At 44.8% G+C, this 22,746-nt stretch overlaps 26 non-coding genes and 69 pseudogenes across 26 annotated transcripts; all 95 read left to right on the top strand.

The window, feature by feature from the left end:
- Window positions 1-83: 83 nt before the first annotated feature.
- Window positions 84-202, top strand: LOC132878672 (5S ribosomal RNA; annotated as a pseudogene).
- A 122-nt stretch (window positions 203-324) lies between these two features.
- On the top strand, window positions 325-443 carry LOC132879027 (5S ribosomal RNA; annotated as a pseudogene).
- A 112-nt stretch (window positions 444-555) lies between these two features.
- On the top strand, window positions 556-674 carry LOC132879671 (5S ribosomal RNA; annotated as a pseudogene).
- Window positions 675-791: 117 nt separating this feature from the next.
- LOC132876872 (5S ribosomal RNA) lies at window positions 792-910 on the top strand. The gene has a single exon (XR_009652571.1). It is a non-coding gene; the product is annotated as a 5S ribosomal RNA (ribosomal RNA).
- Window positions 911-1,024: 114 nt separating this feature from the next.
- Window positions 1,025-1,143, top strand: LOC132879875 (5S ribosomal RNA; annotated as a pseudogene).
- A 114-nt stretch (window positions 1,144-1,257) lies between these two features.
- Window positions 1,258-1,376, top strand: LOC132879907 (5S ribosomal RNA; annotated as a pseudogene).
- A 117-nt stretch (window positions 1,377-1,493) lies between these two features.
- On the top strand, window positions 1,494-1,612 carry LOC132877955 (5S ribosomal RNA). The gene has a single exon (XR_009653613.1). It is a non-coding gene; the product is annotated as a 5S ribosomal RNA (ribosomal RNA).
- Window positions 1,613-1,724: 112 nt separating this feature from the next.
- On the top strand, window positions 1,725-1,843 carry LOC132879872 (5S ribosomal RNA; annotated as a pseudogene).
- A 117-nt stretch (window positions 1,844-1,960) lies between these two features.
- On the top strand, window positions 1,961-2,079 carry LOC132878677 (5S ribosomal RNA; annotated as a pseudogene).
- Window positions 2,080-2,196: 117 nt separating this feature from the next.
- LOC132878113 (5S ribosomal RNA) lies at window positions 2,197-2,315 on the top strand (annotated as a pseudogene).
- Window positions 2,316-2,427: 112 nt separating this feature from the next.
- Window positions 2,428-2,546, top strand: LOC132879878 (5S ribosomal RNA; annotated as a pseudogene).
- Window positions 2,547-2,663: 117 nt separating this feature from the next.
- On the top strand, window positions 2,664-2,782 carry LOC132876308 (5S ribosomal RNA). Its single transcript, XR_009652031.1, has one exon. It is a non-coding gene; the product is annotated as a 5S ribosomal RNA (ribosomal RNA).
- A 122-nt stretch (window positions 2,783-2,904) lies between these two features.
- LOC132877977 (5S ribosomal RNA) lies at window positions 2,905-3,023 on the top strand. The gene has a single exon (XR_009653634.1). It is a non-coding gene; the product is annotated as a 5S ribosomal RNA (ribosomal RNA).
- Window positions 3,024-3,140: 117 nt separating this feature from the next.
- On the top strand, window positions 3,141-3,259 carry LOC132879015 (5S ribosomal RNA; annotated as a pseudogene).
- Window positions 3,260-3,371: 112 nt separating this feature from the next.
- On the top strand, window positions 3,372-3,490 carry LOC132879669 (5S ribosomal RNA; annotated as a pseudogene).
- Window positions 3,491-3,602: 112 nt separating this feature from the next.
- LOC132879668 (5S ribosomal RNA) lies at window positions 3,603-3,721 on the top strand (annotated as a pseudogene).
- A 117-nt stretch (window positions 3,722-3,838) lies between these two features.
- LOC132876871 (5S ribosomal RNA) lies at window positions 3,839-3,957 on the top strand. The gene has a single exon (XR_009652570.1). It is a non-coding gene; the product is annotated as a 5S ribosomal RNA (ribosomal RNA).
- A 114-nt stretch (window positions 3,958-4,071) lies between these two features.
- Window positions 4,072-4,190, top strand: LOC132879906 (5S ribosomal RNA; annotated as a pseudogene).
- Window positions 4,191-4,304: 114 nt separating this feature from the next.
- On the top strand, window positions 4,305-4,423 carry LOC132879647 (5S ribosomal RNA; annotated as a pseudogene).
- Window positions 4,424-4,537: 114 nt separating this feature from the next.
- LOC132879905 (5S ribosomal RNA) lies at window positions 4,538-4,656 on the top strand (annotated as a pseudogene).
- A 117-nt stretch (window positions 4,657-4,773) lies between these two features.
- LOC132879643 (5S ribosomal RNA) lies at window positions 4,774-4,892 on the top strand (annotated as a pseudogene).
- A 117-nt stretch (window positions 4,893-5,009) lies between these two features.
- On the top strand, window positions 5,010-5,128 carry LOC132879381 (5S ribosomal RNA; annotated as a pseudogene).
- A 122-nt stretch (window positions 5,129-5,250) lies between these two features.
- Window positions 5,251-5,369, top strand: LOC132876870 (5S ribosomal RNA). The gene has a single exon (XR_009652569.1). It is a non-coding gene; the product is annotated as a 5S ribosomal RNA (ribosomal RNA).
- A 122-nt stretch (window positions 5,370-5,491) lies between these two features.
- Window positions 5,492-5,610, top strand: LOC132877971 (5S ribosomal RNA). The gene has a single exon (XR_009653628.1). It is a non-coding gene; the product is annotated as a 5S ribosomal RNA (ribosomal RNA).
- A 122-nt stretch (window positions 5,611-5,732) lies between these two features.
- LOC132878112 (5S ribosomal RNA) lies at window positions 5,733-5,851 on the top strand (annotated as a pseudogene).
- Window positions 5,852-5,973: 122 nt separating this feature from the next.
- LOC132879026 (5S ribosomal RNA) lies at window positions 5,974-6,092 on the top strand (annotated as a pseudogene).
- A 112-nt stretch (window positions 6,093-6,204) lies between these two features.
- Window positions 6,205-6,323, top strand: LOC132879406 (5S ribosomal RNA; annotated as a pseudogene).
- A 114-nt stretch (window positions 6,324-6,437) lies between these two features.
- LOC132879862 (5S ribosomal RNA) lies at window positions 6,438-6,556 on the top strand (annotated as a pseudogene).
- A 117-nt stretch (window positions 6,557-6,673) lies between these two features.
- On the top strand, window positions 6,674-6,792 carry LOC132878128 (5S ribosomal RNA; annotated as a pseudogene).
- Window positions 6,793-6,909: 117 nt separating this feature from the next.
- Window positions 6,910-7,028, top strand: LOC132877969 (5S ribosomal RNA). The gene has a single exon (XR_009653626.1). It is a non-coding gene; the product is annotated as a 5S ribosomal RNA (ribosomal RNA).
- Window positions 7,029-7,145: 117 nt separating this feature from the next.
- On the top strand, window positions 7,146-7,264 carry LOC132877989 (5S ribosomal RNA). Its single transcript, XR_009653646.1, has one exon. It is a non-coding gene; the product is annotated as a 5S ribosomal RNA (ribosomal RNA).
- A 114-nt stretch (window positions 7,265-7,378) lies between these two features.
- Window positions 7,379-7,497, top strand: LOC132879960 (5S ribosomal RNA; annotated as a pseudogene).
- Window positions 7,498-7,614: 117 nt separating this feature from the next.
- LOC132879576 (5S ribosomal RNA) lies at window positions 7,615-7,733 on the top strand (annotated as a pseudogene).
- Window positions 7,734-7,845: 112 nt separating this feature from the next.
- Window positions 7,846-7,964, top strand: LOC132879871 (5S ribosomal RNA; annotated as a pseudogene).
- Window positions 7,965-8,081: 117 nt separating this feature from the next.
- LOC132879666 (5S ribosomal RNA) lies at window positions 8,082-8,200 on the top strand (annotated as a pseudogene).
- Window positions 8,201-8,317: 117 nt separating this feature from the next.
- Window positions 8,318-8,436, top strand: LOC132877978 (5S ribosomal RNA). Its single transcript, XR_009653635.1, has one exon. It is a non-coding gene; the product is annotated as a 5S ribosomal RNA (ribosomal RNA).
- A 122-nt stretch (window positions 8,437-8,558) lies between these two features.
- On the top strand, window positions 8,559-8,677 carry LOC132876869 (5S ribosomal RNA). Its single transcript, XR_009652568.1, has one exon. It is a non-coding gene; the product is annotated as a 5S ribosomal RNA (ribosomal RNA).
- Window positions 8,678-8,799: 122 nt separating this feature from the next.
- On the top strand, window positions 8,800-8,918 carry LOC132878660 (5S ribosomal RNA; annotated as a pseudogene).
- Window positions 8,919-9,040: 122 nt separating this feature from the next.
- Window positions 9,041-9,159, top strand: LOC132876868 (5S ribosomal RNA). Its single transcript, XR_009652567.1, has one exon. It is a non-coding gene; the product is annotated as a 5S ribosomal RNA (ribosomal RNA).
- A 122-nt stretch (window positions 9,160-9,281) lies between these two features.
- Window positions 9,282-9,400, top strand: LOC132879025 (5S ribosomal RNA; annotated as a pseudogene).
- Window positions 9,401-9,512: 112 nt separating this feature from the next.
- On the top strand, window positions 9,513-9,631 carry LOC132879404 (5S ribosomal RNA; annotated as a pseudogene).
- Window positions 9,632-9,745: 114 nt separating this feature from the next.
- On the top strand, window positions 9,746-9,864 carry LOC132879861 (5S ribosomal RNA; annotated as a pseudogene).
- Window positions 9,865-9,981: 117 nt separating this feature from the next.
- On the top strand, window positions 9,982-10,100 carry LOC132878127 (5S ribosomal RNA; annotated as a pseudogene).
- A 117-nt stretch (window positions 10,101-10,217) lies between these two features.
- Window positions 10,218-10,336, top strand: LOC132878147 (5S ribosomal RNA; annotated as a pseudogene).
- Window positions 10,337-10,453: 117 nt separating this feature from the next.
- Window positions 10,454-10,572, top strand: LOC132877988 (5S ribosomal RNA). The gene has a single exon (XR_009653645.1). It is a non-coding gene; the product is annotated as a 5S ribosomal RNA (ribosomal RNA).
- A 114-nt stretch (window positions 10,573-10,686) lies between these two features.
- LOC132879958 (5S ribosomal RNA) lies at window positions 10,687-10,805 on the top strand (annotated as a pseudogene).
- Window positions 10,806-10,919: 114 nt separating this feature from the next.
- On the top strand, window positions 10,920-11,038 carry LOC132880117 (5S ribosomal RNA; annotated as a pseudogene).
- Window positions 11,039-11,155: 117 nt separating this feature from the next.
- LOC132879574 (5S ribosomal RNA) lies at window positions 11,156-11,274 on the top strand (annotated as a pseudogene).
- A 112-nt stretch (window positions 11,275-11,386) lies between these two features.
- Window positions 11,387-11,505, top strand: LOC132879870 (5S ribosomal RNA; annotated as a pseudogene).
- A 117-nt stretch (window positions 11,506-11,622) lies between these two features.
- LOC132879665 (5S ribosomal RNA) lies at window positions 11,623-11,741 on the top strand (annotated as a pseudogene).
- A 117-nt stretch (window positions 11,742-11,858) lies between these two features.
- Window positions 11,859-11,977, top strand: LOC132878661 (5S ribosomal RNA; annotated as a pseudogene).
- A 122-nt stretch (window positions 11,978-12,099) lies between these two features.
- LOC132876867 (5S ribosomal RNA) lies at window positions 12,100-12,218 on the top strand. The gene has a single exon (XR_009652566.1). It is a non-coding gene; the product is annotated as a 5S ribosomal RNA (ribosomal RNA).
- A 117-nt stretch (window positions 12,219-12,335) lies between these two features.
- On the top strand, window positions 12,336-12,454 carry LOC132876865 (5S ribosomal RNA). Its single transcript, XR_009652564.1, has one exon. It is a non-coding gene; the product is annotated as a 5S ribosomal RNA (ribosomal RNA).
- A 117-nt stretch (window positions 12,455-12,571) lies between these two features.
- LOC132878027 (5S ribosomal RNA) lies at window positions 12,572-12,690 on the top strand. The gene has a single exon (XR_009653681.1). It is a non-coding gene; the product is annotated as a 5S ribosomal RNA (ribosomal RNA).
- Window positions 12,691-12,802: 112 nt separating this feature from the next.
- Window positions 12,803-12,921, top strand: LOC132879869 (5S ribosomal RNA; annotated as a pseudogene).
- A 117-nt stretch (window positions 12,922-13,038) lies between these two features.
- On the top strand, window positions 13,039-13,157 carry LOC132879664 (5S ribosomal RNA; annotated as a pseudogene).
- Window positions 13,158-13,274: 117 nt separating this feature from the next.
- On the top strand, window positions 13,275-13,393 carry LOC132878153 (5S ribosomal RNA; annotated as a pseudogene).
- Window positions 13,394-13,515: 122 nt separating this feature from the next.
- LOC132877954 (5S ribosomal RNA) lies at window positions 13,516-13,634 on the top strand. Its single transcript, XR_009653612.1, has one exon. It is a non-coding gene; the product is annotated as a 5S ribosomal RNA (ribosomal RNA).
- Window positions 13,635-13,746: 112 nt separating this feature from the next.
- LOC132879663 (5S ribosomal RNA) lies at window positions 13,747-13,865 on the top strand (annotated as a pseudogene).
- A 117-nt stretch (window positions 13,866-13,982) lies between these two features.
- LOC132878131 (5S ribosomal RNA) lies at window positions 13,983-14,101 on the top strand (annotated as a pseudogene).
- Window positions 14,102-14,223: 122 nt separating this feature from the next.
- On the top strand, window positions 14,224-14,342 carry LOC132877987 (5S ribosomal RNA). Its single transcript, XR_009653644.1, has one exon. It is a non-coding gene; the product is annotated as a 5S ribosomal RNA (ribosomal RNA).
- A 122-nt stretch (window positions 14,343-14,464) lies between these two features.
- On the top strand, window positions 14,465-14,583 carry LOC132878600 (5S ribosomal RNA; annotated as a pseudogene).
- A 112-nt stretch (window positions 14,584-14,695) lies between these two features.
- Window positions 14,696-14,814, top strand: LOC132879852 (5S ribosomal RNA; annotated as a pseudogene).
- Window positions 14,815-14,931: 117 nt separating this feature from the next.
- LOC132876864 (5S ribosomal RNA) lies at window positions 14,932-15,050 on the top strand. The gene has a single exon (XR_009652563.1). It is a non-coding gene; the product is annotated as a 5S ribosomal RNA (ribosomal RNA).
- Window positions 15,051-15,164: 114 nt separating this feature from the next.
- LOC132879899 (5S ribosomal RNA) lies at window positions 15,165-15,283 on the top strand (annotated as a pseudogene).
- A 350-nt stretch (window positions 15,284-15,633) lies between these two features.
- LOC132878126 (5S ribosomal RNA) lies at window positions 15,634-15,752 on the top strand (annotated as a pseudogene).
- Window positions 15,753-15,864: 112 nt separating this feature from the next.
- On the top strand, window positions 15,865-15,983 carry LOC132880107 (5S ribosomal RNA; annotated as a pseudogene).
- A 114-nt stretch (window positions 15,984-16,097) lies between these two features.
- LOC132879904 (5S ribosomal RNA) lies at window positions 16,098-16,216 on the top strand (annotated as a pseudogene).
- Window positions 16,217-16,333: 117 nt separating this feature from the next.
- On the top strand, window positions 16,334-16,452 carry LOC132878125 (5S ribosomal RNA; annotated as a pseudogene).
- Window positions 16,453-16,564: 112 nt separating this feature from the next.
- Window positions 16,565-16,683, top strand: LOC132879868 (5S ribosomal RNA; annotated as a pseudogene).
- Window positions 16,684-16,800: 117 nt separating this feature from the next.
- Window positions 16,801-16,919, top strand: LOC132878607 (5S ribosomal RNA; annotated as a pseudogene).
- A 114-nt stretch (window positions 16,920-17,033) lies between these two features.
- Window positions 17,034-17,152, top strand: LOC132879589 (5S ribosomal RNA; annotated as a pseudogene).
- Window positions 17,153-17,264: 112 nt separating this feature from the next.
- Window positions 17,265-17,383, top strand: LOC132879662 (5S ribosomal RNA; annotated as a pseudogene).
- Window positions 17,384-17,500: 117 nt separating this feature from the next.
- LOC132876863 (5S ribosomal RNA) lies at window positions 17,501-17,619 on the top strand. The gene has a single exon (XR_009652562.1). It is a non-coding gene; the product is annotated as a 5S ribosomal RNA (ribosomal RNA).
- Window positions 17,620-17,736: 117 nt separating this feature from the next.
- On the top strand, window positions 17,737-17,855 carry LOC132878156 (5S ribosomal RNA; annotated as a pseudogene).
- A 122-nt stretch (window positions 17,856-17,977) lies between these two features.
- LOC132881244 (5S ribosomal RNA) lies at window positions 17,978-18,086 on the top strand (annotated as a pseudogene).
- Window positions 18,087-18,275: 189 nt separating this feature from the next.
- Window positions 18,276-18,394, top strand: LOC132879893 (5S ribosomal RNA; annotated as a pseudogene).
- Window positions 18,395-18,511: 117 nt separating this feature from the next.
- LOC132878657 (5S ribosomal RNA) lies at window positions 18,512-18,630 on the top strand (annotated as a pseudogene).
- A 122-nt stretch (window positions 18,631-18,752) lies between these two features.
- Window positions 18,753-18,871, top strand: LOC132877986 (5S ribosomal RNA). Its single transcript, XR_009653643.1, has one exon. It is a non-coding gene; the product is annotated as a 5S ribosomal RNA (ribosomal RNA).
- Window positions 18,872-18,993: 122 nt separating this feature from the next.
- On the top strand, window positions 18,994-19,112 carry LOC132879403 (5S ribosomal RNA; annotated as a pseudogene).
- Window positions 19,113-19,224: 112 nt separating this feature from the next.
- On the top strand, window positions 19,225-19,343 carry LOC132879660 (5S ribosomal RNA; annotated as a pseudogene).
- Window positions 19,344-19,460: 117 nt separating this feature from the next.
- On the top strand, window positions 19,461-19,579 carry LOC132876862 (5S ribosomal RNA). Its single transcript, XR_009652561.1, has one exon. It is a non-coding gene; the product is annotated as a 5S ribosomal RNA (ribosomal RNA).
- Window positions 19,580-19,693: 114 nt separating this feature from the next.
- On the top strand, window positions 19,694-19,812 carry LOC132879885 (5S ribosomal RNA; annotated as a pseudogene).
- Window positions 19,813-19,926: 114 nt separating this feature from the next.
- LOC132879596 (5S ribosomal RNA) lies at window positions 19,927-20,045 on the top strand (annotated as a pseudogene).
- A 117-nt stretch (window positions 20,046-20,162) lies between these two features.
- Window positions 20,163-20,281, top strand: LOC132876861 (5S ribosomal RNA). Its single transcript, XR_009652560.1, has one exon. It is a non-coding gene; the product is annotated as a 5S ribosomal RNA (ribosomal RNA).
- Window positions 20,282-20,403: 122 nt separating this feature from the next.
- On the top strand, window positions 20,404-20,522 carry LOC132878340 (5S ribosomal RNA; annotated as a pseudogene).
- A 112-nt stretch (window positions 20,523-20,634) lies between these two features.
- On the top strand, window positions 20,635-20,753 carry LOC132879658 (5S ribosomal RNA; annotated as a pseudogene).
- Window positions 20,754-20,870: 117 nt separating this feature from the next.
- On the top strand, window positions 20,871-20,989 carry LOC132876860 (5S ribosomal RNA). Its single transcript, XR_009652559.1, has one exon. It is a non-coding gene; the product is annotated as a 5S ribosomal RNA (ribosomal RNA).
- A 117-nt stretch (window positions 20,990-21,106) lies between these two features.
- On the top strand, window positions 21,107-21,225 carry LOC132876859 (5S ribosomal RNA). The gene has a single exon (XR_009652558.1). It is a non-coding gene; the product is annotated as a 5S ribosomal RNA (ribosomal RNA).
- Window positions 21,226-21,347: 122 nt separating this feature from the next.
- On the top strand, window positions 21,348-21,456 carry LOC132881209 (5S ribosomal RNA; annotated as a pseudogene).
- Window positions 21,457-21,640: 184 nt separating this feature from the next.
- Window positions 21,641-21,759, top strand: LOC132879892 (5S ribosomal RNA; annotated as a pseudogene).
- Window positions 21,760-21,876: 117 nt separating this feature from the next.
- On the top strand, window positions 21,877-21,995 carry LOC132879625 (5S ribosomal RNA; annotated as a pseudogene).
- Window positions 21,996-22,117: 122 nt separating this feature from the next.
- LOC132877985 (5S ribosomal RNA) lies at window positions 22,118-22,236 on the top strand. Its single transcript, XR_009653642.1, has one exon. It is a non-coding gene; the product is annotated as a 5S ribosomal RNA (ribosomal RNA).
- Window positions 22,237-22,358: 122 nt separating this feature from the next.
- LOC132879023 (5S ribosomal RNA) lies at window positions 22,359-22,477 on the top strand (annotated as a pseudogene).
- A 122-nt stretch (window positions 22,478-22,599) lies between these two features.
- On the top strand, window positions 22,600-22,708 carry LOC132881208 (5S ribosomal RNA; annotated as a pseudogene).
- The last annotated feature ends 38 nt before the right edge of the window (window positions 22,709-22,746 follow it).

Here is a 22,746-nt window from a genome sequence, read left to right as displayed (position 1 = left end):
TTGCATTTTCCTTCTGGTCGCAAGGCAAGAATTTTCCTTCTGGTCGCAAGGCAAGAAAAACGGCACATTTCCAACAAGCTGTTGCTTACGGCCAAACCACTCTGACAACGCCTGATCCTGTCAGATCTCAGAAACTAAACAGAGTTGGGCCTGGTTAGTACTTGAGTGGGAGACTGCCTAGGAATACCAGGTACTGTAAGCATTTTATTTTGTCTTCTTGCAGAAATCTGTTTGAATTTTCCTTCTGGTCGCAAGGCAAGAATTTTCCTTCTGCGCGCAAGGCAAGGCAAGGCAAGAAAAACGGCACATTTCCAGCAAACTGTTGCTTACGGCTAAACCACTCTGACAACGCCTGATCCTGTCTGATTTCAGAAGCTAAACAGAGTTGGGCCTGGTTAGTACTTGAGTGGGAGACTGCCTAGGAATACCAGGTACTGTAAGCATTTTATTTTGTCTTCTTGCAGAAATCTGTTTGAATTTTCCTTCTGGTCGCAAGGCAAGAATTTTCCTTCTGGTCGCAAGGCAAGAAAAACGGCACATTTCCAACAAGCTGTTGCTTACGGCCAAACCACTCTGACAACGCCTGATCCTGTCAGATCTCAGAAACTAAACAGAGTTGGGCCTGTTTAGTACTTGAGTGGGAGACTGCCTAGTAATACCAGGTACTGTAAGCATTTTATTTTGTCTTCTTGCAGAAATCTGTTTGAATTTTCCTTCTGGTCGCAAGGCAAGAATTTTCCTTCTGGTCGCAAGGCAAGGCAAGAAAAACGGCACATTTCCAACTAACTGTTGCTTATGGCCAAACCACTCTGACAACGCCTGATCCCGTCTGATCTCAGAAGCTAAACAGAGTTGGGCCTGGTTAGTACTTGAGTGGGAGACTGCCTAGGAATACCAGGTACTGTAAGCATTTTATTTTGTCTTCTTGCAGAAATCTGTTTGAATTTTCCTTCTGGTCGCAAGGCAAGAATTTTCCTTCTGGGCGCAAGGCAAGGCAAGAAATACGGCACATTTCCAGACTATTGCTTATGTCCAAACCACTCTGACAATGCCTGATCCTGTCTGATCTGAGAAGCTAAACAGAGTTGGGCCTGGTTAGTACTTGAGTGGGTGACTGCCTAGGAATACCAGGTACTGTAAGCATTTTATTTTGTCTTCTTGCAGAAATCTGTTTGAATTTTCCTTCTGGTCGCAAGGCAAGAATTTTCCTTCTGGGCGCAAGGCAAGGCAAGAAATACGGCACATTTCCAGACTATTGCTTATGTCCAAACCACTCTGACAATGCCTGATCCTGTCTGATCTGAGAAGCTAAACAGAGTTGGGCCTGGTTAGTACTTGAGTGGGCGACTGCCTAGGAATACCAGGTACTGTAAGCATTTTATTTTGTCTTCTTGCAGAAATCTGTTTGAATTTTCCTTCTGCTCGCAAGGCAAGAATTTTCCTTCTGGTCGCAAGGCAAGGCAAGAAAAACGGCACATTTCCAGCAAACTGTTGCTTACGGCCAAACCACTCTGACAACGCCTGATCCCGTCTGATTTCAGAAGCTAAACAGAGTTGGGCCTGGTTAGTACTTGAGTGGGAGACTGCCTAGGAATACCAGGTACTGTAAGCATTTTATTTTGTCTTCTTGCAGAAATCTGTTTGAATTTTCCTTCTGGTCGCAAGGCAAGAATTTTCCTTCTGGTCGCAAGGCAAGAAAAACGGCACATTTCCAACAAGCTGTTGCTTACGGCCAAACCACTCTTACAACGCCTGATCCTGTCAGATCTCAGAAACTAAACAGAGTTGGGCCTGTTTAGTACTTGAGTGGGAGACTGCCTAGTAATACCAGGTACTGTAAGCATTTTATTTTGTCTTCTTGCAGAAATCTGTTTGAATTTTCCTTCTGGTCGCAAGGCAAGAATTTTACTTCTGGTCGCAAGGCAAGGCAAGAAAAACGGCACATTTCCAACTAACTGTTGCTTATGGCCAAACCACTCTGACAACGCCTGGTCCTGTCTGATCTCAGAAGCTAAACAGAGTTGGGCCTGGTTAGTACTTGAGTGGGAGACTGCCTAGGAATACCAGGTACTGTAAGCATTTTATTTTGTCTTCTTGCAGAAATCTGTTTGAATTTTCCTTCTGGTCGCAAGGCAAGAATTTTCCTTCTGGTCGCAAGGCAAGGCAAGAAAAACGGCACATTTCCAACTAACTGTTGCTTATGGCCAAACCACTCTGACAACGCCTGATCCCGTCTGATCTCAGAAGCTAAACAGAGTTGGGCCTGGTTAGTATTTGAGTGGGAGACTGCCTAGGAATACCAGGTACTGTAAGCATTTTATTTTGTCTTCTTGCAGAAATCTGTTTGAATTTTCCTTCTGGTCGCAAGGCAAGAATTTTCCTTCTGGTCGCAAGGCAAGAAAAACGGCTGATTTCCAACAAGCTGTTGCTTACGGCCAAACCACTCTGACAACGCCTGATCCTGTCAGATCTCAGAAACTAAACAGAGTTGGGCCTGTTTAGTACTTGAGTGGGAGACTGCCTAGTAATACCAGGTACTGTAATCATTTTATTTTGTCTTCTTGCAGAAATCTGTTTGAATTTTCCTTCTGGTCGCAAGGCAAGAATTTTCCTTCTGGTCGCAAGGCAAGGCAAGAAAAACGGCACATTTCCAACTAACTGCTGCTTATGGCCAAACCACTCTGAAAACGCCTGATCCCGTCTGATCTCAGAAGCTAAACAGAGTTGGGCCTGGTTAGTACTTGAGTGGGAGACTGCCTAGGAATACCAGGTACTGTAAGCATTTTATTTTGTCTTCTTGCAGAAATCTGTTTGAATTTTCCTTCTGGTCGCAAGGCAAGAATTTTCCTTCTGGGCGCAAGGCAAGGCAAGGCAAGAAAAACAGCACATTTCCAACTAACTGTTGCTTATGGCCAAACCACTCTGACAACGCCTGATCCCGTCTGATCTCAGAAGCTAAACAGAGTTGGGCCTGGTTAGTACTTGAGTGGGAGACTGCCTAGGAATACCAGGTACTGTAATCATTTTATTTTGTCTTCTTGCAGAAATCTGTTTGAATTTTCCTTCTGCTCGCAAGGCAAGAATTTTCCTTCTGGTCGCAAGGCAAGGCAAGAAAAACGGCACATTTCCAGCAAACTGTTGCTTATGGCCAAACCACTCTGACAACGCCTGATCCCGTCTGATTTCAGAAGCTAAACAGAGTTGGGCCTGGTTAATACTTGAGTGGGAGACTGCCTAGGAATACCAGGTACTGTAAGCATTTTATTTTGTCTTCTTGCAGAAATCTGTTTGAATTTTCCTTCTGGTCGCAAGGCAAGAATTTTCCTTCTGGTCGCAAGGCAAGAAAAACGGCAAATTTCCAACAAGCTGTTGCTTACGGCCAAACCACTCTGACAACGCCTGATCCTGTCAGATCTCAGAAACTAAACAGAGTTGGGCCTGTTTAGTACTTGAGTGGGAGACTGCCTAGTAATACCAGGTACTGTAAGCATTTTATTTTGTCTTCTTGCAGAAATCTGTTTGAATTTTCCTTCTGGTCACAAGGCAAGAATTTTCCTTCTGGTCGCAAGGCAAGAAAAACGGCACATTTCCAACAAGCTGTTGCTTACGGCCAAACCACTCTGACAACGCCTGATCCTGTCAGATCTCAGAAACTAAACAGAGTTGGGCCTGTTTAGTACTTGAGTGGGAGACTGCCTAGTAATACCAGGTACTGTAAGCATTTTATTTTGTCTTCTTGCAGAAATCTGTTTGAATTTTCCTTTTGGTCGCAAGGCAAGAATTTTCCTTCTGGTCGCAAGGCAAGGCAAGAAAAACGGCACATTTCCAACTAACTGTTGCTTATGGCCAAACCACTCTGACAACGCCTGATCCCGTCTGATCTCAGAAGCTAAACAGAGTTGGGCCTGGTTAGTACTTGAGTGGGAGACTGCCTAGGAATACCAGGTACTGTAAGCATTTTATTTTGTCTTCTTGCAGAAATCTGTTTGAATTTTCCTTCTGGTCGCAAGGCAAGAATTTTCCTTCTGGGCGCAAGGCAAGGCAAGAAATACGGCACATTTCCAGACTATTGCTTATGTCCAAACCACTCTGACAATGCCTGATCCTGTCTGATCTGAGAAGCTAAACAGAGTTGGGCCTGGTTAGTACTTGAGTGGGCGACTGCCTAGGAATACCAGGTACTGTAAGCATTTTATTTTGTCTTCTTGCAGAAATCTGTTTGAATTTTCCTTCTGCTCGCAAAGCAAGAATTTTCCTTCTGGTCGCAAGGCAAGGCAAGAAAAACGGCACATTTCCAAACAGTTGCTTATGGCCAAACCACTCTGACAATGCCTGATCCTGTTTGATCTGAGAAGCTAAACAGAGTTGGGCCTGGTTAGTACTTGAGTGGGAGACTGCCTAGGAATACCAGGTACTGTAAGCATTTTATTTTGTCTTCTTGCAGAAATCTGTTTGAATTTTCCTTCTGGTCGCAAGGCAAGAATTTTCCTTCTGGGCGCAAGGCAAGGCAAGAAATACGGCACATTTCCAGACTATTGCTTATGTCCAAACCACTCTGACAATGCCTGATCCTGTCTGATCTGAGAAGCTAAACAGAGTTGGGCCTGGTTAGTACTTGAGTGGGCGACTGCCTAGGAATACCAGGTACTGTAAGCATTTTATTTTGTCTTCTTGCAGAAATCTGTTTGAATTTTCCTTCTGCTCGCAAGGCAAGAATTTTCCTTCTGGTCGCAAGGCAAGGCAAGAAAAACGGCACATTTCCAGCAAACTGTTGCTTATGGCCAAACCACTCTGACAACGCCTGATCCTGTCTGATTTCAGAAGCTAAATAGAGTTGGTCCTGGTTAGTACTTGAGTGGGAGACTGCCTAGGAATACCAGGTACTGTAAGCATTTTATTTTGTCTTCTTGCAGAAATCTGTTTGAATTTTCCTTCTGCTCGCAAGGCAAGAATTTTCCTTCTGGTCGCAAGGCAAGGCAAGAAAAACGGCACATTTCCAACTAACTTTTGCTTATGGCCAAACAACTCTGACAACGCCTGATCCCGTCTGATCTCAGAAGCTAAACAGAGTTGGGCCTGGTTAGTACTTGAGTGGGAGACTGCCTACGAATACCAGGTACTGTAAGCATTTTATTTTGTCTTCTTGCAGAAATCTGTTTGAATTTTCCTTCTGGTCGCAAGGCAAGAATTTTCCTTCTGGGCGCAAGGCTAGGGAAGGCAAGAAAAACGGCACATTTCCAACTAACTGTTGCTTATGGCCAAACCACTCTGACAACGCCTGATCCCGTCTGATCTCAGAAGCTAAACAGAGTTGGGCCTGGTTAGTACTTGAGTGGGAGACTGCCTAGGAATACCAGGTACTGTAAGCATTTTATTTTGTCTTCTTGCAGAAATCTGTTTGAATTTTCCTTCTGGTCGCAAGGCAAGAATTTTCCTTCTGGGCGCAAGGCAAGGCAAGGCAAGAAAAATGGCACATTTCCAACTAACTGCTGCTTATGGCCAAACCACTCTGACAACGCCTGATCCCGTCTGATCTCAGAAGCTAAACAGAGTTGGGCTTGGTTAGTACTTGAGTGGGAGACTGCCTAGGAATACCAGGTACTGTAAGCATTTTATTTTGTCTTCTTGCAGAAATCTGTTTGAATTTTCCTTCTGGTCGCAAGGCAAGAATTTTCCTTCTGGGCGCAAGGCAAGGCAAGGCAAGAAAAACGGCACATTTCCAGCAAACTGTTGCTTATGGCCAAACCACTCTGACAACGCCTGATCCCGTCTGATCTCAGAAGCTAAACAGAGTTGGGCCTGGTTAGTATTTGAGTGGGAGACTGCCTAGGAATACCAGGTACTGTAAGCATTTTATTTTGTCTTCTTGCAGAAATCTGTTTGAATTTTCCTTCTGGTCGCAAGGCAAGAATTTTCCTTCTGGGCGCAAGGCAAGGCAATGCAAGAAAAACGGCACATTTCCAGCAAACTGTTGCTTACGGCCAAACCACTCTGACAACGCCTGATCCCGTCTGATTTCCGAAGCTAAACAGAGTTGGGCCTGGTTAGTACTTGAGTGGGAGACTGCCTAGGAATGCCAGGTACTGTAAGCATTTTATTTTGTCTTCTTGCAGAAATCTGTTTGAATTTTCCTTCTGGTCGCAAGGCAAGAATTTTCCTTCTGGTCGCAAGGCAAGAAAAACGGCACATTTCCACCAAGCTGTTGCTTACGGCCAAACCACTCTGACAACGCCTGATCCTGTCAGATCTCAGAAACTAAACAGAGTTGGGCCTGTTTAGTACTTGAGTGGGAGACTGCCTAGGAATACCAGGTACTGTAAGCATTTTATTTTGTCTTCTTGCAGAAATCTGTTTGAGTTTTCCTTCTGGTCGCAAGGCAAGAATTTTCCTTCTGGGCGCTAGGCAAGGCAAGAAATACGGCACATTTCCAGACTATTGCTTATGTCCAAACCACTCTGACAATGCCTGATCCTGTCTGATCTGAGAAACTAAACAGAGTTGGGCCTGGTTAGTACTTGAGTGGGTGACTGCCTAGGAATACCAGGTACTGTAAGCATTTTATTTTGTCTTCTTGCAGAAATCTGTTTGAATTTTCCTTCTGCTCGCAAGGCAAGAATTTTCCTTCTGGTCACAAGGCAAGGCAAGAAAAACGGCACATTTCCAGCAAACTGTTGCTTATGGCCAAACCACTCTGACAACGCCTGATCCCGTCTGATTTCAGAAGCTAAACAGAGTTGGGCCTGGTTAGTACTTGAGTGGGAGACTGCCTAGGAATACCAGGTACTGTAAGCATTTTATTTTGTCTTCTTGCAGAAATCTGTTTGAATTTTCCTTCTGGTCGCAAGGCAAGAATTTTCCTTCTGGTCGCAAGGCAAGGCAAGAAAAACGGCACATTTCCAACTAACTGCTGCTTATGGCCAAACCACTCTGACAACGCCTGATCCCGTCTGATCTCAGAAGCTAAACAGAGTTGGGCTTGGTTAGTACTTGAGTGGGAGACTGCCTAGGAATACCAGGTACTGTAAGCATTTTATTTTGTCTTCTTGCAGAAATCTGTTTGAATTTTCCTTCTGGTCGCAAGGCAAGAATTTTCCTTCTGGTCGCAAGGCAAGGCAAGAAAAACGGCACATTTCCAACTAACTGTTGCTTATGGCCAAACCACTCTGACAACGCCTGATCCCGTCTGATCTCAGAAGCTAAACAGAGTTGGGCCTGTTTAGTACTTGAGTGGGAGACTGCCTAGGAATACCAGGTACTGTAAGCATTTTATTTTGTCTTCTTGCAGAAATCTGTTTGAATTTTCCTTCTGGTCGCAAGGCAAGAATTTTCCTTCTGGGCGCAAGGCAAGGCAAGAAAAACGGCACATTTCCAAACAGTTGTTTATGGCCAAACCACTCTGACAACGCCTGATCCTGTCTGATCTGAGAAGCTAAACAGAGTTGGTCCTGGTTAGTACTTGAGTGGGAGACTGCCTAGGAATACCTGGTACTGTGAGCATTTTATTTTGTCTTCTTGCAGAAATCTGTTTGAGTTTTCCTTCTGGTCGCAAGGCAAGAATTTTCCTTCTGGTCGCAAGGCAAGGCAAGAAAAACGGCACATTTCCAGCAAACTGTTGCTTATGGCCAAACCACTCTGACAACGCCTGATCCTGTCTGATTTCAGAAGCTAAACAGAGTTGGACCTGGTTAGTACTTGAGTGGGAGACTGCCTAGGAATACCAGGTACTGTAAGCATTTTATTTTGTCTTCTTGCAGAAATCTGTTTGAATTTTCCTTCTGGTCGCAAGGCAAGAATTTTCCTTCTGGTCGCAAGGCAAGAAAAACGGCACATTTCCAACAAGCTGTTGCTTACGGCCAAACCACTCTTACAACGCCTGATCCTGTCAGATCTCAGAAACTAAACAGAGTTGGGCCTGTTTAGTACTTGAGTGGGAGACTGCCTAGTAATACCAGGTACTGTAAGCATTTTATTTTGTCTTCTTGCAGAAATCTGTTTGAATTTTCCTTCTGGTCGCAAGGCAAGAATTTTCCTTCTGGTCGCAAGGCAAGGCAAGAAAAACGGCACATTTCCAACTAACTGTTGCTTACGGCCAAACCACTCTGACAACGCCTGATCCTGTCAGATCTCAGAAACTAAACAGAGTTGGGCCTGTTTAGTACTTGAGTGGGAGACTGCCTAGTAATACCAGGTACTGTAAGCATTTTATTTTGTCTTCTTGCAGAAATCTGTTTGAATTTTCCCTCTGGTCGCAAGGCAAGAATTTTCCTTCTGGTCGCAAGGCAAGGCAAGAAAAACGGCACATTTCCAACTAACTTTTGCTTATGGCCAAACCACTCTGACAACGCCTGATCCCGTCTGATCTCAGAAGCTAAACAGAGTTGGGCCTGGTTAGTACTTGAGTGGGAGACTGCCTACGAATACCAGGTACTGTAAGCATTTTATTTTGTCTTCTTGCAGAAATCTGTTTGAATTTTCCTTCTGGTCGCAAGGCAAGAATTTTCCTTCTGGGCGCAAGGCTAGGGAAGGCAAGAAAAACGGCACATTTCCAACTAACTGTTGCTTATGGCCAAACCACTCTGACAACGCCTGATCCCGTCTGATCTCAGAAGCTAAACAGAGTTGGGCCTGGTTAGTACTTGAGTGGGAGACTGCCTAGGAATACCAGGTACTGTAAGCATTTTATTTTGTCTTCTTGCAGAAATCTGTTTGAATTTTCCTTCTGGTCGCAAGGCAAGAATTTTCCTTCTGGGCGCAAGGCAAGGCAAGGCAAGAAAAACGGCACATTTCCAACTAACTGCTGCTTATGGCCAAACCACTCTGACAACGCCTGATCCCGTCTGATCTCAGAAGCTAAACAGAGTTGGGCTTGGTTAGTACTTGAGTGGGAGACTGCCTAGGAATACCAGGTACAGTAAGCATTTTATTTTGTCTTCTTGCAGAAATCTGTTTGAATTTTCCTTCTGGTCGCAAGGCAAGAATTTTCCTTCTGGGCGCAAGGCAAGGCAAGGCAAGAAAAACGGCACATTTCCAGCAAACTGTTGCTTATGGCCAAACCACTCTGACAACGCCTGATCCCGTCTGATCTCAGAAGCTAAACAGAGTTGGGCCTGGTTAGTACTTGAGTGGGAGACTGCCTAGGAATACCAGGTACTGTAAGCATTTTATTTTGTCTTCTTGCAGAAATCTGTTTGAATTTTCCTTCTGGTCGCAAGGCAAGAATTTTCCTTCTGGGCGCAAGGCAAGGCAATGCAAGAAAAACGGCACATTTCCAGCAAACTGTTGCTTACGGCCAAACCACTCTGACAACGCCTGATCCCGTCTGATTTCCGAAGCTAAACAGAGTTGGGCCTGGTTAGTACTTGAGTGGGAGACTGCCTAGGAATGCCAGGTACTGTAAGCATTTTATTTTGTCTTCTTGCAGAAATCTGTTTGAATTTTCCTTCTGGTCGCAAGGCAAGAATTTTCCTTCTGGTCGCAAGGCAAGAAAAACGGCACATTTCCACCAAGCTGTTGCTTACGGCCAAACCACTCTGACAACGCCTGATCCTGTCAGATCTCAGAAACTAAACAGAGTTGGGCCTGTTTAGTACTTGAGTGGGAGACTGCCTAGGAATACCAGGTACTGTAAGCATTTTATTTTGTCTTCTTGCAGAAATCTGTTTGAGTTTTCCTTCTGGTCGCAAGGCAAGAATTTTCCTTCTGGGCGCAAGGCAAGGCAAGAAATACGGCACATTTCCAGACTATTGCTTATGTCCAAACCACTCTGACAATGCCTGATCCTGTCTGATCTGAGAAACTAAACAGAGTTGGGCCTGGTTAGTACTTGAGTGGGTGACTGCCTAGGAATACCAGGTACTGTAAGCATTTTATTTTGTCTTCTTGCAGAAATCTGTTTGAATTTTCCTTCTGCTCGCAAGGCAAGAATTTTCCTTCTGGTCACAAGGCAAGGCAAGAAAAACGGCACATTTCCAGCAAACTGTTGCTTATGGCCAAACCACTCTGACAACGCCTGATCCCGTCTGATTTCAGAAGCTAAACAGAGTTGGGCCTGGTTAGTACTTGAGTGGGAGACTGCCTAGGAATACCAGGTACTGTAAGCATTTTATTTTGTCTTCTTGCAGAAATCTGTTTGAATTTTCCTTCTGGTCGCAAGGCAAGAATTTTCCTTCTGGTCGCAAGGCAAGGCAAGAAAAACGGCACATTTCCAACTAACTGCTGCTTATGGCCAAACCACTTTGACAACGCCTGATCCCGTCTGATCTCAGAAGCTAAACAGAGTTGGGCTTGGTTAGTACTTGAGTGGGAGACTGCCTAGGAATACCAGGTACTGTAAGCATTTTATTTTGTCTTCTTGCAGAAATCTGTTTGAATTTTCCTTCTGGTCGCAAGGCAAGAATTTTCCTTCTGGTCGCAAGGCAAGGCAAGAAAAACGGCACATTTCCAACTAACTGTTGCTTATGGCCAAACCACTCTGACAACGCCTGATCCCGTCTGATCTCAGAAGCTAAACAGAGTTGGGCCTGTTTAGTACTTGAGTGGGAGACTGCCTAGGAATACCAGGTACTGTAAGCATTTTATTTTGTCTTCTTGCAGAAATCTGTTTGAATTTTCCTTCTGGTCGCAAGGCAAGAATTTTCCTTCTGGGCGCAAGGCAAGGCAAGAAAAACGGCACATTTCCAAACAGTTGTTTATGGCCAAACCACTCTGACAACGCCTGATCCTGTCTGATCTGAGAAGCTAAACAGAGTTGGTCCTGGTTAGTACTTGAGTGGGAGACTGCCTAGGAATACCTGGTACTGTGAGCATTTTATTTTGTCTTCTTGCAGAAATCTGTTTGAGTTTTCCTTCTGGTCGCAAGGCAAGAATTTTCCTTCTGGGCGCAAGGCAAGGCAAGAAATACGGCACATTTCCAGACTATTGCTTATGTCCAAACCACTCTGACAATGCCTGATCCTGTCTGATCTGAGACGCTAAACAGAGTTGGGCCTGGTTAGTACTTGAGTGGGCGACTGCCTAGGAATACCTGGTACTGTAAGCATTTTATTTTGTCTTCTTGCAGAAATCTGTTTGAATTTTCCTTCTGCTCGCAAGGCAAGAATTTTCCTTCTGGTCGCAAGGCAAGGCAAGAAAAACGGCACATTTCCAGCAAACTGTTGCTTATGGCCAAACCACTCTGACAACGCCTGATCCTGTCTGATTTCAGAAGCTAAACAGAGTTGGACCTGGTTAGTACTTGAGTGGGAGACTGCCTAGGAATACCAGGTACTGTAAGCATTTTATTTTGTCTTCTTGCAGAAATCTGTTTGAATTTTCCTTCTGGTCGCAAGGCAAGAATTTTCCTTCTGGTCGCAAGGCAAGAAAAACGGCACATTTCCAACAAGCTGTTGCTTACGGCCAAACCACTCTTACAACGCCTGATCCTGTCAGATCTCAGAAACTAAACAGAGTTGGGCCTGTTTAGTACTTGAGTGGGAGACTGCCTAGTAATACCAGGTACTGTAAGCATTTTATTTTGTCTTCTTGCAGAAATCAGTTTGAATTTTCCTTCTGGTCGCAAGGCAAGAATTTTCCTTCTGGTCGCAAGGCAAGGCAAGAAAAACGGCACATTTCCAACTAACTGTTGCTTACGGCCAAACCACTCTGACAACGCCTGATCCTGTCAGATCTCAGAAACTAAACAGAGTTGGGCCTGTTTAGTACTTGAGTGGGAGACTGCCTAGTAATACCAGGTACTGTAAGCATTTTATTTTGTCTTCTTGCAGAAATCTGTTTGAATTTTCCTTCTGGTCGCAAGGCAAGAATTTTCCTTCTGGTCGCAAGGCAAGGCAAGAAAAACGGCACATTTCCAACTAACTGTTGCTTATGGCCAAACCACTCTGACAACGCCTGATCCTGTCTGATCTCAGAAGCTAAACAGAGTTGGGCCTGGTTAGTACTTGAGTGGGAGACTGCCTACGAATACCAGGTACTGTAAGCATTTTATTTTGTCTTCTTGCAGAAATCTGTTTGAATTTTCCTTCTGGTCGCAAGGCAAGAATTTTCCTTCTGGGCGCAAGGCAAGGCAAGGCAAGAAAAACGGCACATTTCCAACTAACTGTTGCTTATGGCCAAACCACTCTGACAACGCCTGATCCCGTCTGATCTCAGAAGCTAAACAGAGTTGGGCCTGGTTAGTACTTGAGTGGGAGACTGCCTAGGAATACCAGGTACTGTAAGCATTTTATTTTGTCTTCTTGCAGAAATCTGTTTGAATTTTCCTTCTGGTCGCAAGGCAAGAATTTTCCTTCTGGTCGCAAGGCAAGGCAAGAAAAACGGCACATTTCCAACTAACTGTTGCTTATGGCCAAACCACTCTGACAACGCCTGATCCCGTCTGATCTCAGAAGCTAAACAGAGTTGGGCCTGGTTAGTACTTGAGTGGGAGACTGCCTAGGAATACCAGGTACTGTAAGCATTTTATTTTGTCTTCTTGCAGAAATCTGTTTGAATTTTCCTTCTGGTCGCAAGGCAAGAATTTTCCTTCTGGTCGCAAGGCAAGGCAAGAAAAACGGCACATTTCCAACTAACTGTTGCTTATGGCCAAACCACTCTGACAACGCCTGATCCCGTCTGATCTCAGAAGCTAAACAGAGTTGGGCCTGATTAGTACTTGAGTGGGAGACTGCCTAGGAATACCAGGTACTGTGAGCATTTTATTTTGTCTTCTTGCAGAAATCTGTTTGAATTTTCCTTCTGGTCGCAAGGCAAGAATTTTCCTTCTGGTCGCAAGGCAAGAAAAACGGCACATTTCCAACAAGCTGTTGCTTACGGCCAAACCACTCTTACAACGCCTGATCCTGTCAGATCTCAGAAACTAAACAGAGTTGGGCCTGTTTAGTACTTGAGTGGGAGACTGCCTAGTAATACCAGGTACTGTAAGCATTTTATTTTGTCTTCTTGCAGAAATCTGTTTGAATTTTCCTTCTGGTCGCAAGGCAAGAATTTTCCTTCTGGTCGCAAAGCAAGGCAAGAAAAACGGCACATTTCCAACTAACTGTTGCTTACGGCCAAACCACTCTGACAACGCCTGATCCTGTCAGATCTCAGAAACTAAACAGAGTTGGGCCTGTTTAGTACTTGAGTGGGAGACTGCCTAGTAATACCAGGTACTGTAAGCATTTTATTTTGTCTTCTTGCAGAAATCTGTTTGAATTTTCCTTCTGGTCGCAAGGCAAGAATTTTCCTTCTGGTCGCAAGGCAAGGCAAGAAAAACGGCACATTTCCAACTAACTGTTGCTTATGGCCAAACCACTCTGACAACGCCGGATCCCGTCTGATCTCAGAAGCTAAACAGAGTTGGGCCTGGTTAGTACTTGAGTGGGAGACTGCCTAGGAATACCAGGTACTGTAAGCATTTTATTTTGTCTTCTTGCAGAAATCTGTTTGAATTTTCCTTCTGGTCGCAAGGCAAGAATTTTCCTTCTGGGCGCAAGGCAAGGCAAGGCAAGAAAAACGGCACATTTCCAGCAAACTGTTGCTTACGGCCAAACCACTCTGACAACGCCTGATCCCGTCTGATTTCAGAAGCTAAACAGAGTTGGGCCTGGTTAGTACTTGAGTGGGAGACTGCCTAGGAATACCAGGTACTGTAAGCATTTTATTTTGTCTTCTTGCAGAAATCTGTTTGAATTTTCCTTCTGGTCGCGAGGCAAGAATTTTCCTTCTGGTTGCAAGGCAAGAAAAACGGCACATTTCCAACAAGCTGTTGCTTACGGCCAAACCACTCTGACAACGCCTGATCCTGTCAGATCTCAGAAACTAAACAGAGTTGGGCCTGTTTAGTACTTGAGTGGGAGACTGCCTAGTAATACCAGGTACTGTAAGCATTTTATTTTGTCTTCTTGCAGAAATCTGTTTGAATTTTCCTTCTGGTCGCAAGGCAAGAATTTTCCTTCTGGTCGCAAGGCAAGGCAAGAAAAACGGCACATTTCCAACAAACTGTTGCTTATGGCCTAACCGCTCTGACAACGCCTGATCCCGTCTGATCTCAGAAGCTAAACAGAGTTGGGCCTGGTTAGTACTTGAGTGGGAGACTGCCTAGGAATTCCAGGTACTGTAAGCATTTTATTTTGTCTTCTTGCAGAGATCTGTTTGAATTTTCCTTCTGGTCGCAAGGCAAGAATTTTCCTTCTGGGCGCAAGGCAAGGCAAGGCAAGAAAAACGGCACATTTCCAACTAACTGTTGCTTATGGCCAAACCACTCTGACAACGCCTGATCCCGTCTGATCTCAGAAGCTAAACAGAGTTGGGCCTGTTTAGTACTTGAGTGGGAGACTGCCTAGGAATACCAGGTACTGTAAGCATTTTATTTTGTCTTCTTGCAGAAATCTGTTTGAATTTTCCTTCTGGTCGCAAGGCAAGAATTTTCCTTCTGGGCGCAAGGCAAGGCAAGGCAAGAAAAACGGCACATTTCCAGCAAACTGTTGCTTACGGCCAAACCACTCTGACAACGCCTGATCCTGTCTGATTTCAGAAGCTAAACAGAGTTGGGCCTGGTTAGTACTGGAGTGGGAGACTGCCTAGGAATACCAGGTACTGTAAGCATTTTATTTTGTCTTCTTGCAGAAATCTGTTTGAATTTTCCTTCTGGTCGCAAGGCAAGAATTTTCCTTCTGGTCGCAAGGCAAGAAAAACGGCACATTTCCAACAAGCTGTTGCTTACGGCCAAACCACTCTGACAACGCCTGATCCTGTCAGATCTCAGAAACTAAACAGAGTTGGGCCTGTTTAGTACTTGAGTGGGAGACTGCCTAATAATACCAGGTACTGTAAGCATTTTATTTTGTCTTCTTGCAGAAATCTGTTTGAATTTTCCTTCTGGTCGCAAGGCAAGAATTTTCCTTCTGGTCGCAAGGCAAGGCAAGAAAAACGGCACATTTCCAACTAACTGTTGCTTATGGCCAAACCACTCTGACAACGCCTGATCCCGTCTGATCTCAGAAGCTAAACAGAGTTGGGCCTGGTTAGTACTTGAGTGGGAGACTGCCTAGGAATACCAGGTACTGTAAGCATTTTATTTTGTCTTCCTGCAGAAATCTGTTTGAATTTTCCTTCTGGTCGCAAGGCAAGAATTTTCCTTCTGGGCGCAAGGCAAGGCAAGAAAAACAGCACATTTCCAAACAGTTGCTTATGGCCAAACCACTCTGACAACGCCTGATCCTGTGTGATCTGAGAAGCTAAACAGAGTTGGTCCTGGTTAGTACTTGAGTGGGAGACTGCCTAGGAATACCAGGTACTGTAAGCATTTTATTTTGTCTTCTTGCAGAAATCTGTTTGAGTTTTCCTTCTGGTCGCAAGGCAAGAATTTTCCCTCTGGGCGCAAGGCAAGGCAAGAAATACGGCACATTTCCAGACTATTGCTTATGTCCAAACCACTCTGACAATGCCTGATCCTGTCTGATCTGAGAAGCTAAACCGAGTTGGGCCTGGTTAGTACTTGAGTGGGCGTCTGCCTACGAATACCAGGTACTGTAAGCATTTTATTTTGTCTTCTTGCAGAAATCTGTTTGAATTTTCCTTCTGCTCGCAAGGCAAGAATTTTCCTTCTGGTCGCAAGGCAAGGCAAGAAAAACGGCACATTTCCAGCAAACTGTAGCTTATGGCCAAACCACTCTGACAACGCCTGATCCCGTCTGATTTCAGAAGCTAAACAGAGTTGGGCCTGGTTAGTACTTGAGTGGGAGACTGCCTAGGAATACCAGGTACTGTAAGCATTTTATTTTGTCTTCTTGCAGAAATCTGTTTGAATTTTCCTTCTGGTCGCAAGGCAAGAATTTTCCTTCTGGGCGCAAGGCAAGAAAAACGGCACATTTCCAACAAGCTGTTGCTTACGGCCAAACCACTCTGACAACGCCTGATCCTGTCAGATCTCAGAAACTAAACAGAGTTGGGCCTGTTTAGTACTTGAGTGGGAGAATGCCTAGTAATACCAGGTACTGTAAGCATTTTATTTTGTCTTCTTGCAGAAATCTGTTTGAGTTTTCCTTCTGGTCGCAAGGCAAGAATTTTCCTTCTGGGCGCAAGGCAAGGCAAGAAATACGGCACATTTCCAGACTATTGCTTATGTCCAAACCACTCTGACAATGCCTGATCCTGTCTGATCTGAGAAGCTAAACAGAGTTGGGCCTGGTTAGTACTTGAGTGGGCGACTGCCTAGGAATACCAGGTACTGTAAGCATTTTATTTTGTCTTCTTGCAGAAATCTGTTTGAATTTTCCTTCTGCTCGCAAGGCAAGAATTTTCCTTCTGGTCGCAAGGCAAGGCAAGAAAAACGGCACATTTCCAGCAAACTGTTGCTTATGGCCAAACCACTCTGACAACGCCTGATCCCGTCTGATTTCAGAAGCTAAACAGAGTTGGGCCTGGTTAGTACTTGAGTGGGAGACTGCCTAGGAATACCAGGTACTGTAAGCATTTTATTTTGTCTTCTTGCAGAAATCTGTTTGAATTTTCCTTCTGGTCGCAAGGCAAGAATTTTCAATCTGGTCGCAAGGCAAGAAAAACGGCACATTTCCAACAAGCTGTTGCTTACGGCCAAACCACTCTTACAACGCCTGATCCTGTCAGATCTCAGAAACTAAACAGAGTTGGGCCTGTTTAGTACTTGAGTGGGAGACTGCCTAGTAATACCAGGTACTGTAAGCATTTTATTTTGTCTTCTTGCAGAAATCTGTTTGAATTTTCCTTCTGGTCGCAAGGCAAGAATTTTCCTTCTGGTCGCAAGGCAAGGCAAGAAAAACGGCACATTTCCAACTAACTGTTGCTTATGGCCAAACCACTCTGACAACGCCTGATCCCGTCTGATCTCAGAAGCTAAACAGAGTTGGGCCTGGTTAGTACTTGAGTGGGAGAATGCCTAGGAATACCAGGTACTGTAAGCATTTTATTTTGTCTTCTTGCAGAAATCTGTTTGAGTTTTCCTTCTGGTCGCAAGGCAAGAATTTTCCTTCTGGGCGCAAGGCAAGGCAAGAAATACGGCACATTTCCAGACTATTGCTTATGTCCAAACCACTCTGACAATGCCTGATCCTGTCTGATCTCAGAAGCTAAACAGAGTTGGGCCTGGTTAGTACTTGAGTGGGAGACTGCCTAGGAATACCAGGTACTGTAAGCATTTTATTTTGTCTTCTTGCAGAAATCTGTTTGAATTTTCCTTCTGCTCGCAAGGCAAGAATTTTCCTTCTGGTCGCAAGGCAAGAAAAACGGCACATTTCCAACAAGCTGTTGCTTACGGCCAAACCACTCTGACAACGCCTGATCCTGTCAGATCTCAGAAACTAAACAGAGTTGGGCCTGTTTAGTACTTGAGTGGGAGACTGCCTAGTAATACCAGGTACTGTAAGCATTTTATTTTGTCTTCTTGCAGAAATCTGTTTGAATTTTCCTTCTGGTCGCAAGGCAAGAATTTTCCTTCTGGTCGCAAGGCAAGGCAAGAAAAACGGCACATTTCCACCTAACTGTTGCTTATGGCCAAACCACTCTGACAACGCCTGATCCCGTCTGATCTCAGAAGCTAAACAGAGTTGGGCCTGGTTAGTACTTGAGTGGGAGACTGCCTAGGAATACCAGGTACTGTAAGCATTTTATTTTGTCTTCTTGCAGAAATCTGTTTGAATTTTCCTTCTGGTCGCAAGGCAAGAATTTTCCTTCTGGTCGCAAGGCAAGGCAAGAAAAACGGCACATTTCCAACTAACTGTTGCTTATGGCCAAACCACTCTGACAACGCCTGATCCTGTCTGATCTCAGAAGCTAAACAGAGTTGGGCCTGGTTAGTACTTGAGTGGGAGACTGCCTAGGAATACCAGGTACTGTAAGCATTTTATTTTGTCTTCTTGCAGAAATCTGTTTGAATTTTCCTTCTGGTCGCAAGGCAAGAATTTTCCTTCTGGGCGCAAGGCAAGGCAAGGCAAGAAAAACGGCACATTTCCAACTAACTGTTGCTTATGGACAAACCACTCTGACAACGTCTGATCTCAGAAGCTAAACAGAGTTGGGCCTGGTTAGTACTTGAGTGGGAGCCTGCCTAGGAATACCAGGTACTGTAAGCATTTTATTTTGTCTTCTTGCAGAAATCTGTTTGAATTTTCCTTCTGCTCGCAAGGCAAGAATTTTCCTTCTGGGCGCAAGGCAAGGCAAGGCAAGGCAAGGCAAGGCAAGGCAAGGCAAGGCAAGGCAAGGCAAGGCAAGGCAAGGCAAGGCAAGGCAAGGCAAGGCAAGGCGCACATTTCCAGACTGTTGTTTACGTCCAAACCACTCTGACAATGCCTGATCCTGTCTGATCTGAGAAGCTAAACAGAGTTGGGCCTGGTTAGTACTTGAGTGGGAGACTGCCTAGGAATACCAGGTACTGTAAGCATTTTATTTTGTCTTCTTGCAGAAATCTGTTTGAATTTTCCTTCTGGTCGCAAGGCAAGAATTTTCCTTCTGGTCGCAAGGCAAGGCAAGAAAAACGGCACATTTCCAGCTAACTGTTGCTTATGGCCAAACCACTCTGACAACGCCTGATCCCGTCTGATCTCAGAAGCTAAACAGAGTTGCGCCTGGTTAGTACTTGAGTGGGAGACTGCCTAGGAATACCAGGTACTGTAAGCATTTTATTTTGTCTTCTTGCAGAAATCTGTTTGAATTTTCCTTCTGGTCGCAAGGCAAGAATTTTCCTTCTGGGCGCAAGGCAAGGCAAGGCAAGAAAAACGGCACATTTCCAACTAACTGTTGCTTATGGCCAAACCACTCTGACAACGCCTGATCCCGTCTGATCTCAGAAGCTAAACAGAGTTGGGCCTGTTTAGTACTTGAGTGGGAGACTGCCTAGGAATACCAGGTACTGTAAGCATTTTATTTTGTCTTCTTGCAGAAATCTGTTTGAATTTTCCTTCTGGTCGCAAGGCAAGAATTTTCCTTCTGGGCGCAAGGCAAGGCAAGGCAAGAAAAACGGCACATTTCCAGCAAACTGTTGCTTACGGCCAAACCACTCTGACAACGCCTGATCCTGTCTGATTTCAGAAGCTAAACTGAGTTGGGCCTGGTTAGTACTTGAGTGGGAGACTGCCTAGGAATACCAGGTACTGTAAGCATTTTATTTTGTCTTCTTGCAGAAATCTGTTTGAATTTTCCTTCTGGTCGCAAGGCAAGAATTTTCATTCTGGTCGCAAGGCAAGAAAAACGGCACATTTCCAACAAGCTGTTGCTTACGGCCAAACCACTCTGACAACGCCTGATCCTGTCAGATCTCAGAAACTAAACAGAGTTGGGCCTGTTTAGTACTTGAGTGGGAGACTGCCTAGTAATACCAGGTACTGTAAGCATTTTATTTTGTCTTCTTGCAGAAATCTGTTTGAATTTTCCTTCTGGTCGCAAGGCAAGAATTTTCCTTCTGGTCGCAAGGCAAGGCAAGAAAAACGGCACATTTCCAACTAACTGTTGCTTATGGCCAAACCACTCTGACAACGCCTGATCCCGTCTGATCTCAGAAGCTAAACAGAGTTGGGCCTGGTTAGTACTTGAGTGGGAGACTGCCTAGGAATACCAGGTACTGTAAGCATTTTATTTTGTCTTCCTGCAGAAATCTGTTTGAATTTTCCTTCTGGTCGCAAGGCAAGAATTTTCCTTCTGGGCGCAAGGCAAGGCAAGAAAAACGGCACATTTCCAAACAGTTGCTTATGGCCAAACCACTCTGACAACGCCTGATCCTGTCTGATCTGAGAAGCTAAACAGAGTTGCGCCTGGTTAGTACTTGAGTGGGAGACTGCCTAGGAATACCAGGTACTGTAAGCATTTTATTTTGTCTTCTTGCAGAAATCTGTTTGAGTTTTCCTTCTGGTCGCAAGGCAAGAATTTTCCTTCTGGGCGCAAGGCAAGGCAAGAAATACGGCACATTTCCAGAATATTGCTTATGTCCAAACCACTCTGACAATGCCTGATCCTGTTTGATCTCAGAAGCTAAACAGAGTTGGGCCTGGTTAGTACTTGAGTGGGAGACTGCCTAGGAATACCAGGTACTGTAAGCATTTTATTTTGTCTTCTTGCAGAAATCTGTTTGAATTTTCCTTCTGCTCGCAAGGCAAGAATTTTCCTTCTGGTCGCAAGGCAAGGCAAGAAAAACGGCACATTTCCAACTAACTGTTGCTTATGGCCAAACCACTCTGACAACGCCTGATCCCGTCTGATCTCAGAAGCTAAACAGAGTTGGGCCTGGTTAGTACTTGAGTGGGAGACTGCCTAGGAATACCAGGTACTGTAAGCATTTTATTTTGTCTTCTTGCAGAAATCTGTTTGAATTTTCCTTCTGGTCGCAAGGCAAGAATTTTCCTTCTGGGCGCAAGGCAAGGCAAGGCAAGAAAAACGGCACATTTCCAGCAAACTGTTGCTTACGGCCAAACCACTCTGACAACGCCTGATCCCGTCTGATTTCAAAAGCTAAACAGAGTTGGGCCTGGTTAGTACTTGAGTGGGAGACTGCCTAGGAATACCAGGTACTGTAAGCATTTTATTTTGTCTTCTTGCAGAAATCTGTTTGAATTTTTCTTCTGGTCGCAAGGCAAGAATTTTCCTTCTGGTCGCAAGGCAAGAAAAACGGCACATTTCCAACAAGCTGTTGCTTACGGCCAAACCACTCTGACAACGCCTGATCCTGTCAGATCTCAGAAACTAAACAGAGTTGGGCCTGTTTAGTACTTGAGTGGGAGACTGCCTAGTAATACCAGGTACTGTAAGCATTTTATTTTGTCTTCTTGCAGAAATCTGTTTGAATTTTCCTTCTGGTCGCAAGGCAAGAATTTTCCTTCTGGTCGCAAGGCAAGGCAAGAAAAACGGCACATTTCCACCTAACTGTTGCTTATGGCCAAACCACTCTGACAACGCCTGATCCCGTCTGATCTCAGAAGCTAAACAGAGTTGGGCCTGGTTAGTACTTGAGTGGGAGACTGCCTAGGAATACCAGGTACTGTAAGCATTTTATTTTGTCTTCTTGCAGAAATCTGTTTGAATTTTCCTTCTGGTCGCAAGGCAAGAATTTTCCTTCTGGTCGCAGGGCAAGGCAAGAAAAACGGCACATTTCCAACTAACTGTTGCTTATGGCCAAACCACTCTGACAACGCCTGATCCCGTCTGATCTCAGAAGCTAAACAGAGTTGGGCCTGGTTAGTACTTGAGTGGGAGACTGCCTAGGAATACCAGGTACTGTAAGCATTTTATTTTGTCTTCTTGCAGAAATCTGTTTGAATTTTCCTTCTGGTCGCAAGGCAAGAATTTTCCTTCTGGGCGCAAGGCAAGGCAAGGCAAGAAAAACGGCACATTTCCAACTAACTGTTGCTTATGGCCAAACCACTCTGACAACGTCTGATCTCAGAAGCTAAACAGAGTTGGGCCTGGTTAGTACTTGAGTGGGAGCCTGCCTAGGAATACCAGGTACTGTAAGCATTTTATTTTGTCTTCTTGCAGAAATCTGTTTGAATTTTCCTTCTGCTCGCAAGGCAAGAATTTTCCTTCTGGGCGCAAGGCAAGGCAAGGCAAGGCAAGGCAAGGCAAGGCAAGGCAAGGCAAGGCAAGGCAAGGCAAGGCAAGGCAAGGCAAGGCAAGGCAAGGCGCACATTTCCAGACTGTTGTTTACGTCCAAACCACTCTGACAATGCCTGATCCTGTCTGATCTGAGAAGCTAAACAGAGTTGGGCCTGGTTAGTACTTGAGTGGGAGACTGCCTAGGAATACCAGGTACTGTAAGCATTTTATTTTGTCTTCTTGCAGAAATCTGTTTGAATTTTCCTTCTGGTCGCAAGGCAAGAATTTTCCTTCTGGTCGCAAGGCAAGGCAAGAAAAACGGCACATTTCCAGCTAACTGTTGCTTATGGCCAAACCACTCTGACAATGCCTGATCCCGTCTGATCTCAGAAGCTGAACAGAGTTGCGCCTGGTTAGTACTTGAGTGGGAGACTGCCTAGGAATACCAGGTACTGTAAGCATTTTATTTTGTCTTCTTGCAGAAATCTGTTTGAATTTTCCTTCTGGTCGCAAGGCAAGAATTTTCCTTCTGGGCGCAAGGCAAGGCAAGGCAAGAAAAACGGCACATTTCCAACTAACTGTTGCTTATGGCCAAACCACTCTGACAACGCCTGATCCCGTCTGATCTCAGAAGCTAAACAGAGTTGGGCCTGTTTAGTACTTGAGTGGGAGACTGCCTAGGAATACCAGGTACTGTAAGCATTTTATTTTGTCTTCTTGCAGAAATCTGTTTGAATTTTCCTTCTGGTCGCAAGGCAAGAATTTTCCTTCTGGGCGCAAGGCAAGGCAAGGCAAGAAAAACGGCACATTTCCAGCAAACTGTTGCTTATGGCCAAACCACTCTGACAACGCCTGATCCTGTCTGATTTCAGAAGCTAAACAGAGTTGGGCCTGGTTAGTACTTGAGTGGGAGACTGCCTAGGAATACCAGGTACTGTAAGCATTTTATTTTGTCTTCTTGCAGAAATCTGTTTGAATTTTCCTTCTGCTCGCAAGGCAAGAATTTTCCTTCTGGGCGCAAGGCAAGGCAAGGCAAGAAAAACGGCACATTTCCAACTAACTGTTGCTTATGGCCAAACCACTCTGACAACGTCTGATCTCAGAAGCTAAACAGAGTTGGGCCTGGTTAGTACTTGAGTGGGAGCCTGCCTAGGAATACCAGGTACTGTAAGCATTTTATTTTGTCTTCTTGCAGAAATCTGTTTGAATTTT

This window comes from Neoarius graeffei (genome assembly GCF_027579695.1).
Source record: "Neoarius graeffei isolate fNeoGra1 chromosome 18 unlocalized genomic scaffold, fNeoGra1.pri SUPER_18_unloc_1, whole genome shotgun sequence".
In the NCBI taxonomy this organism is placed as follows: Eukaryota; Metazoa; Chordata; class Actinopteri; order Siluriformes; family Ariidae; genus Neoarius; species Neoarius graeffei.
This window is presented reverse-complemented; position numbering and strand designations above follow the sequence as displayed.